Genomic DNA, 8,385 nt, shown 5'->3' with positions numbered 1-8,385 from the left:
CCAATCGTGTGGGGGGCGGTTGTCTTGCCAGATCTTTACATTTTGTTTTTTGAACCCCAGATATTTACATCGTGTGATGATTTTTAAACTCGCATACAAGTACACAAAAATATGTTTTTTCAAACCTTTTAGGTTAGGCGTTGCATGTAGATGTAGTTAAAATTGGAATTACGGTCATTAAGTGGTTAGAAAAATCACTTAAATATCTTTAAAAGGTCAAATGTCCCCTGAAAATTTCAAGTTTTCACATGACAGTTATATTAGTGCATGTTAAACGTAGGAAAAAATTTGAAGGCCGTAAGAGGAAGCTATCTCCCCCGCTAGCAAACATGCATTGTTTCCTCTCGGAACCACGAACCTTCTAGTGAGTTGCTCTGGTTTGTGAGGGGTGTGTGTCCAAACTTTCGTCAAATAGGCCAATTTTTTACCACATCATCTTGGTGGCATGACATTAAATCAAGCAAGGTTTCATGTTTTTATCATCATTTTTTAATTTTTTGGAATTAAAATACCATGGCATGCACTCCATGCATGTGCCCATGCATTAACACCAATATGTTTGAAAATTCATTTGAATTTACTGCACATGGAATTAACTTGCACACAAGTACACAAAAATATGATTTTTCAAACCGTTTCAGTTAGGCGTTGCATGTAGATGTAGTTCAAATTTGAATTATGATCATTAAATGGTTAGAAAATCACTTAAATGTCTTTAGAAGGTCAAATGACCCCCGAAATTTACCAAATTTTCACATGACAGTTTTATTAGTGCACGTTAAACATAGCAAAAAATTTGAAGGCCGTAAGAGGAAGCTATCTCCCGTTCGTCATCAAACATGCATTGTTCCCTCTCGGAAGCACGAACCTTCTAGCGAGTTGCTCCGGTTTGTGAGGGGCGTGTGTCCAAACGTTCGTCAAACATGCCAATTTGTTTACCACATCATCTTGGTGGCATGACATTACATCAACCAAGGTTTCATGTGTTTCCGATCATTTTTCTATTTTTTGCATTAAAATGCCATGTCACTCCATGCATACGTATGCATGTGTCCATGTCGTGAGACCAATATGTTTGAAAATTTCTTCTAATTTACTGCACATGGAATTAACTCGCACACAAGTACACGATATGATTTTTCAAACCGTTTTGGTTTGGCGTTGCATGTAGATGCAGTTCAAATTTGAATTATGGTCATTAAATGGTAAGAAAATCACTTAAATGTCTTTGAAAGGTCAAATGACCCCTAGAATTTTCCAAATTTTCACATTACAATTGTAGTAGTGCACGTTAGATGTTGAAAAAATTTCAAGGCCGTAAGAGGAAGCTATCTCCCATTCATCATCAAACATGCATTGTTCCCTCTCGGAACCACGAACCTTCTAGCGAGTTGCTCTGGTTTGTGAGGGGTGTGTGTCCAAACTTTCGTCAAACATGCCAATTTCTTCACCACATCATCTTGGTGGCATGACATTAAATCAAGCAAGGTTTCATGTTTATCTGATCATTTTTTTATTTTTTGGAATTAAAATGCCATGGCATGCACTCCATGCATGTGCCCATGCCTTGACACCAATATGTTTGAAAATTCCTTCGAATTTACTGCACATGGAGTTAACTCGGGTACAAGTACACAAAAATATGATTTTTCAAACAGTTATGGTAAGGCGTTGCATGTAGATGTAGTTCAAATTTGAATTACGGTCATTAAATGGTTAGAAAATCACTTAAATGTCTTTAAAAGGTCAAATGACCCCTGAAATTTACCAAATTTTCACATGACAGTTGTATTAGTGCATGTTAAATGTAGGATGAAATTTGAAGGCCGTAAGAGGAAGATATCTCCGGTTCGTCATCAAACATGCATTATTCCCTCTCCCAACCACGAACCTTCTAGCGAGTTTCTCCGGTTTGTGAGGGGTGCGTGTCCAAACGTTCGTCAAACATGCCAATTTCTTTACCACATCATCTTGGTGGCATGACATTACATCAACCAAGGTTTCATGTGTTTCTCATCATTTTTCTATTTTTTGAAATAAAATGCCATGTCACTCCATGCATACGTATGCACGTGTCCATGTCATGAGACCAATATGTTTGAAAATTCCTTCTAATTTACTGCACATGGAATTAACTCACACACAAGTACACATATATGATTTTTCAAAATGTTTTGGTTAGGCGTTGCATGTAGATGTAGTTCAAATTTTAATTACGGTCATTAAATGGTTAAAAAATCACTTAAATGTCTATAAAGGTCAAATGACCCCTAGAATTTTCCAAAATTTCACATTACAGTTGTAGTAGTGCATGTTAGACGTAGAAAAAATTTGAAGGCCGTAAGAGGAAGCTATCTCCCGTTCGTCATCAAACATGCATTGTTCCCTCTCGGAACCACAACCTTCTAGCGAGTTGCTCCATTTTGTGAGGGGTGTGTGTCCAAACTTTCGTCAAACGTGCCAATTTCTTTACCACATCATCTTGGTGGCATGGCATTACATCAACCAAGGCTTCATGTGTTTCTGATTTTTTTTGGAATTAAAATGCCATGCCACTCCATGCATACGTATTCAGGCATATGTGTCCAAGTCGTGATACAAATATGTTGGAAAATTCTGTCTAGTTTACTGCACATGGAATTAACTCGCACACAAGTACAGAAATATGATTTTTCAAATTGTTTTGGTTACGCGTTGCATGTAGATGTAATTCAAATTTGAATTACGGTCATTAAATGGCTAGAAAATCACTTAAATGTCTTTAAAAGGTCAAAGGACCCCTAGAATTTTCAAAAACTTCACATTACAGTTATAGTAGTGCACGTTAGACGTAGAAAAACATTTGAAGGCCGTAAGAGGAAGCTATCTCCCGTTCGTCATCAAACATGCATTGTTCCCTCTCGGAACCACGAGCCTTCTAGTGAGTTGCTCCGGTTTGTGAGGGGTGTGTGTCCAAACTTTGGTCAAACATGCCAATTTGTTTACCACATAATCTTGGTGGCATGACATTACATCAACCAAGGTTTCATGTGTTTCTGATTTATTTATTTTTGGAATTAAAATGTCATGTCACTCCATGCTTAATTGTGTCATAGCCGTTAGACCAATATGTTTGAAAATTCCTTCCAATTTACTGCACATGGAATTAAATCGTACACAAGTACACGAAATATGAGTTTTCAAACCATTATGGTTAGCTGTGGCATGTACATGTAGTTCCAATTTAATTACGGTCATTAAATGGCTAGAAAATCACTTAAATGTCTTAGAAGGTCAAATGACCCCTCAAATTTTCGAAATTTTGACATGACAGTTGTATTAGTACTACAAAATTTCTTGTTCATTTAAAACACCATCCATTGGCACTTTATTCCAAATTCGTCTTTCACAGCTAATAAAAAATATCTACAACATCATACACAGTTGTTTTCTAGGAACTGTTTGCAATGAAAATATCTGGGTCTATTTAAGTCTCCCTCCTTAAGCTTCGCCGGCTCGTCTGCTCTAGTGTCGGCAACCCCCGAATCCACGAATCCCGATCCCCATTCCCGCACCCTGTTCTTGCAAAGATGACACCGTGGTAACGCTTCGTGAAGGCCCGTACGATGTCCGCGTTCCCCCCCCTGCCCCGAGCGCTGCCGCCTGCGCAGAGAGCGTGGTCGCCTCCACTGAGAGTGCCACCTCATCCTCATTGAGCACGGTCGCTTCCGCCGAGAGGGCGTCTGCGGTAGCCGATAGGGCAGCTGCAGCAGCCGAGATGGCTGCAGCTGCTGCTATGACGCAGCAAACGCCGAGAGCGCTCGAGCTGTCGTCCGTGCTGCTAATGTCTCCCTGGCCCGGGTCAAGGCCATCATACAAACCACGTTTAAAAAGGTAGTGGTGGCCATGGAGCACCTGCTTCCTCATCAGGTTACCGAGCGGGAGCTGGAGATGCCAGAGGCGGCGGAGATCGAGGAGCGCCGGGAGGAGGAGTTGCGCGTGGCCGAGGTCGAGGTAGAGAAGAGTCTGTCCGTCAAGGAATCAGCGGTGGAGTACCAATGCGAGCTCTGGCATAGCCACTACTACGAGTACTACAACCTTGAGGGTGGCGCCGAGGACGAGGACAAGGACGAGGACGAGGACGCGGTTGACTTCACCAGGGGGGACGCAGAGTCCACCAATGGCGGCATGTCACCAGGACAAGTCATCGACGTCTCATCTCACACCGGTGCGGTGGCGGATTTTTAATTATGCGTACTTAGGCTTTGTTTTTAATGCTGGTCTTTTCTTAGAGCAATGTTTAGGTCAACTGGCTCTTTGTAATTACTGAAATTGCTCGATTAAGTAAGTGTGGTCTGTCTGCTGTATCCTCTTTTGTGTGCCCAAATTAGCAAGTGATGTTAAATTATGCAATGACGTACCCGGGGAAATTTCCACCAACATTTTAATTATCAAACTCATCCCATACGCGTAAAGCAGAAGAATCATTGGCGATGCACACAATCGTTCAAAGTGAATGGTCCAGCGGGACCGCGCGCGTTCAAAGTTAATGTTCCCATGCCTTGAGACCAAAATTTGAATTATCAAACTCATCCCATGCGTGTAAAGCAGAAGAATCGTTTGCGATGCACACAATCGTTCAAAGTGAATGGTCCGGTGGCACCGCGCGCAATGTTTCCCTCCACATTTCCAAAATTTTGGCCTACCACCAAATATCTACCCCCGTCCCCCTTTCCCCCTTCCCCACCCCTTTTCTCCTTGACCACAAGTCACATTTCCCCTGTTTCCTCCTTCCTTCCTTCCTTGAAGCTATAGCCGCTTCCTCGCTCTCGCCGTCTCGCATCCTACCATCGGGGTCGCAATGGTCTTCTTCAAAGACATCTCCAGTGGTTCCTCCTTCGGCGACTACTCCTTCACCACCCGGGTATGCCTCTCTTCTCTCTCTCTCTCGGGCTATGAATTGGAATGAAGGATTTTTACCCGGAGGTCGATTTGAGTCGTTTCTTCCTCTTGTAGCTCCCTAAGACCATCAGTGGCAACAGATGGAGCGGGTGGCTGAAGATCTATCTGCTCGTTGTCACCATCAATCTCCATACGTGAAGCTACTTGCGTTTGATTCTGTGGACACTAGGAGGAAGTTTCTAGCATGTCCAGAGAAGGTTAGACCCTCTTCCGTTGTTACAAATCATTTGTTAGATGTGATTCAGACACTGTCACGGTCCCAACCATTCATACCACACCATCAACCAAACGCCTCCTAAGAGAGTGTCACCGTTTGTACCTAGTATCTTAAATTGTTGCCATCTCATCAGCGATGCCATTAGAAAATTATTTGGCACCACTTCAGCAGTTTGTGCAGCCAACTTTGGTCCACACATTCGAGCAGCCAAGTAGTAAAATACTAAATCTTTATGGAACAAAGGAACTGGGCATCGGAGCAACTACATGCTCTGGAGTCCGGGTCCCTGTTTTTTTTCCGCTGCATCGGCTCGCCAGTTCAGGGCACCGGTGCGAGATGTAGCAACAGTTGTCTTTGCACCAGTTTTGCCATACATAGTGGACGACCTTAGTGCTATTAGTTCTATGTTACTAAATTTGTGCATGCACACACCTGTTAGTATCAATTTTCTGTCATCCAAACACTGTCGCTATGCTGTTGCAGTTATATTTACCTTCCTCGTAAAATGTTCAATTTGTTATTTATTGTACATGAGTAAGAACTTTTAGCGTCATTGTAGTTAATTATAGCTTCTGATGTTCCAGAATTTGGTTGTTGTCTCAGTACCAATTATTTCATTTGCACATTGATCTTTTTGAGAACATATGTCATAATTAACATGATTCTTCAGTTTTTCAAAATAAGCATTGGTGGTGTTCTATGTTGCTATAAACCCATTTCCCCTACAATTGTTACTGATCTAGTTCTAAATATTATAGGATGAGCGGAAGTGTTCTTACTTGGAGTGGGTTGATCAAGAGTGGCCACAATCTTTGAAGATGTGCCTAACGAAGCTCCGGAGCATGTATGAGGAAGTGAACACAACTAGGCTTAGAGAAAGTCTTGTCAATGCTGAAGCATATTTCAAGATGCGGGATAAAAAGTTGAAGGTGGAGAATGAGCTCAGGTTAAAAAAATACTTTGCTAAGATGGTGTTGGCGAAGGAGGAGGCACTTTCCCAGTTGGCCCGTGCAAAACGGGTTCTTACTGAACTCAAAGCAGAGGTGGATAAGACGATCCTGGATGATCTCGATTAGGGAAATGAATATATTGTTCTTATGAAGTTGAACTAGCTGTATGTTGTACTGTGTTGTTTTCATGTAGCTACCGTACTGTGATGTTATAATATATTTATGTGCCTGATATGATATTGGCAAGCAGCTGTTCGATATGAAATGTGAATTTGCGTAATACTGGAATTATTAATTGTAAACTAATAAACCTGCAAAATGTGTCATGGACCTTTGCAAACGGTTCTAGCAGTAAAAGCGATTGCGATGGATAGCCCAATGCCACACAGTTTTCTTCATCAAATCGTGTGTGATATAGTTGATAAAAGAAAACAATTAACCAATGAAGACCATGTGTGATAGTTACACCTTTCACACACGAGCCTACACATAAAACTGTGTGGGATTTACATCCGAGTGGAAATGTTTTCCCTGGATTGACTGTGTGGGATTTACATAAGAATGAAAACGTATTCCTTGGATTGACTGTGTGTGATATACATACGAACGGAAATGTTTTTCTGGGATTCATCGTGTGGGATGTACATACCTACGGAAATGATTTTCTCAGATTACCGTGTGGGATGTACATACCTACGGAAATTATTTCTGGGATTCACTGTGTGGGATGTACATACCTACGGAAATGATTCCTGGGATTCACCGTGTGGGATGTACATACCTATGGAAATGATTGGGTTTTGATGCCTCGCTCGATCGCACACGGCCCCAGCCTGGGTCCCAGGACGGCCTATCCCCGATGATTTCTGGGTTGTGTGGGAAGGACACCCTATCGCACACACTCACTTGGCGACGGTTCCAAATGCCGTCGTGGAAAGGGGTAAAAACGTTTGTTTAGGACTGACGTGCACCAGTGACATGGCGATTTATCATGCACTTGGACATCTCCGAGAAGAGTACAGGGCCAAGCTCGACCCATAAGACCTCACCATGATTTCTCATAGAGCTATAAATGGAGATATCATCCGTACCATGGAGGACGACTCCATTATTTCATATGTACAAGACTTGGAGAGTCACATCAGGAACAAGGAAATCCAGATGTGCCGAAGCTCGAATGTACATAGGAGGCTGTTGTTCCGTGAACTGGAACTAGAGGAGAAGGCACGCGCGGACTTCCTTGAACATGAAGAATAAGTCAAGGATTTTATGGATAGAATCAAGGAACTGAAGAAATATATTGCCACACTGGAGGAAAAGATGGACCAGGGAGAAGACCTCTTCCCGAGTGGAGATGATGAAGAGAGCTCCACGGAAGGAAGCCGCAAGAGGAGGCTGTCGTGGTTCTAAGCCTGACAGTAGAGTGGGGGTAGGTATGGAGAGGCAAGGTCCTAGCTATGGAGAGGTTGTAAACACAAGGGATGTACGAGTTCAGGCCCTTCTCGGAAGAAGTAATAGCCCTACGTCTCGGAGCCCGGAGGCGGTCGAGTGGATTATGAGTATATGAGTTACAAGGTGTCGAACCCTTCTGCCTGTGGAGGGGGTGGCTTATATAGAGTGCGCCAGGACCCCAGCCAGCCCACGTAGGAGAGGGTTTAAGGTGAGTTAAGTCTGGGGCGTTACTGGTAACGCCCCACATAAAGTGTCTTTACTATCATAAAGCCTACTTAATTACAGGCCGTTGCAGTGCAGAGTGCCTCTTGACCTCCTGGTGGTCGAGTGAGTCTTCGTGGTCGAGTCCTTCAAGTCAGTCGAGTGAGTCCTTCGTTGGTCGACTGGAAGGCGACCTCTTCTAAGGATGTCCTTGGGTAAGGTACTTAGATCAGGTCCATGACCCTACCCTAGGTACATAACCCCATCATTAGCCCCCGAATGGATTGAGGCTTCGAGTGAGGAAGGAGTTGATGTCGTTTCCGATTAACCTTTGCGCTCTGGTCGTGCGCTGTTCTGGACCAAAGAATCTCTTCGCCGACAATGAGCAACTTGTCTTCAGTCGACTCGATCCATTCTCTTCTTTCGTCGAGTGATCTTTCGGGCTTCGACGATCCCCGAGCGACGGATCGCAGGAAACCCCGTGTCTGACAGATTGATCTGCTGTACGCGGATTCCGCGGGATGCGAAATTTGGGGACGCGCACGAAGCGGAGCGGACCGCGGCGTTCGGATGGGACGGGACATAGACGCCTCGATCTCCGCGCCGCTTTCTTCGCCACGTATC

Source organism: Triticum aestivum, chromosome 5A, assembly GCF_018294505.1.
Source record: "Triticum aestivum cultivar Chinese Spring chromosome 5A, IWGSC CS RefSeq v2.1, whole genome shotgun sequence".
Classification (NCBI taxonomy): Eukaryota; Viridiplantae; Streptophyta; class Magnoliopsida; order Poales; family Poaceae; genus Triticum; species Triticum aestivum.
Note: the sequence above shows the minus strand (reverse complement) of the source record.